Source organism: Octopus bimaculoides, chromosome 22 (genome assembly GCF_001194135.2).
Source record: "Octopus bimaculoides isolate UCB-OBI-ISO-001 chromosome 22, ASM119413v2, whole genome shotgun sequence".
NCBI classification, from domain to species: Eukaryota; Metazoa; Mollusca; class Cephalopoda; order Octopoda; family Octopodidae; genus Octopus; species Octopus bimaculoides.
In genome coordinates, this window is record NC_069002.1 from 32,486,398 (window position 1) to 32,488,069 (window position 1,672).

Genomic DNA, 1,672 nt, shown 5'->3' on the forward strand with positions numbered 1-1,672 from the left:
ATATATATATATATATATATATATATATATATATATAGGCGTAACTGTATGGTAAAGAGTTTACTCCTCAGCCACGGTTGACGCGTGGCATGCTGGGAAGTGTTTTCTACTATAGTCTGGGAACGACTAATGCCCTGTGTGTGGATTTGCTAGACGGAAATCGAAAGAAGACTGTCGTGTATATACATACAAACGTACATAGATATATACGTATATACATTTATACATAACATCCATCCATACATACATAAGTGTATATATATATATATTTATATGTGTCGTGTGTTTGTGTGTGTGTGTGTGTGTGTGTGTGTGTATGTGTGTCTGTGTGTAAGAAATGAATTTGAACATGCATAAAAAATACTTTAAAATGCTGGAATATACTTGATTTTGAAAAGTGTACAGTCTAATGTGTTATGTCGCGAATTATATCTATTCTGGCGAATTATGTCTATTCTGGCCGTTGTAGGACAGTGGTTCAGAATGCTATCACTTAACGTGCAAACTGATTGGTCAACGTTCGTGCATTAAGCTGATGTGGCAACCGCGCAAGAAAGGTCACATAAAAACAACTTTTCTCCGATGAATATGTCATAGGATAGTTAGAAAACACAGATATAAATAAATTATATAATCATTGTGCTGATGAATATTGTGATATATTTGTACTAGTTTCTTTCCTTCCAGTGTACATGTTGAAACATATCCCTTCTTTTTTTTTTAACGATATGTGGAGTAAGCAAGCTAGATGATGGCTGCTAAATATATCCTTTTTATCTTGTGTACGTAGGCCCATAAGACCGGGTGCCCAGGTTTTGTGACTAAGATCACAGTATTTCCCTTGCAAACGGGGACGGCTGTGTGTTGCAGCGTTCAAGGCCAGCAATTTTGAGGAGAGGGTAAAAAGTCAATAATGTTGCTTTATTTTATTGAAACTGAAGGGGTGAAGGGCAACATTTAACTTGACTAGATGGAAAATCAGAAAGTAAAGGGTGAGAAAAATGCCACTACGTTTTAGGGCAGAGGTACATGTTTATATATAATATATACAATTGTACATCATATCTATCTATCTATCTATCTATCTATCTATCTATCTATCTATCTATCTATCTATCTATCTATCTATCTATATGTACATAGTCCTTTTGTAATACATGTTTAAACTGTGCGTGTGTTAGTAATATATGTTTGCATGTGTATACACAAGGATACTGAAGGCCGTTTAGTAACGTATGCATTTAAGCAGAAATATATATAAAGTCAAACGCACGCACGCACGCGATTGAAAGACTCTGCTCATCTGTGCATAAATAATTGCATTTACCTATCCCCCCATTAAACATGCACAAACACATACATATATCTGTATATATGTGTTTATATATATTTATATATATGTACATATATATATACATACATACGTAGTAAGACACAGATGTGTGCAACTAGTGCTATGCGAATCTGAAGATGAGTAATACATATTTAAATAAACTTAATCCTCCAGAAGAGGATTAGCAAATGAAATCCTTTTCATTGATAATCAGAGTTCAATGGCTATGGATGGGGATATTAATCTTTTCTGATTTCGCTCATTTTCCTCTGTTTTTTGGTGTTTCTCATCGTTATTTTTGATGTAGTGTGGGTATCGATATATATATATATATATATA

At 33.9% G+C, this 1,672-nt stretch overlaps 1 protein-coding gene across 5 annotated transcripts in view; it reads right to left on the bottom strand.

The window, feature by feature from the left end:
* Positions 1-1,672, bottom strand: part of LOC106869634 (uncharacterized) — a 671,006-nt gene that overhangs the window by 226,523 nt on the left and 442,811 nt on the right. The window lies entirely within an intron of this gene.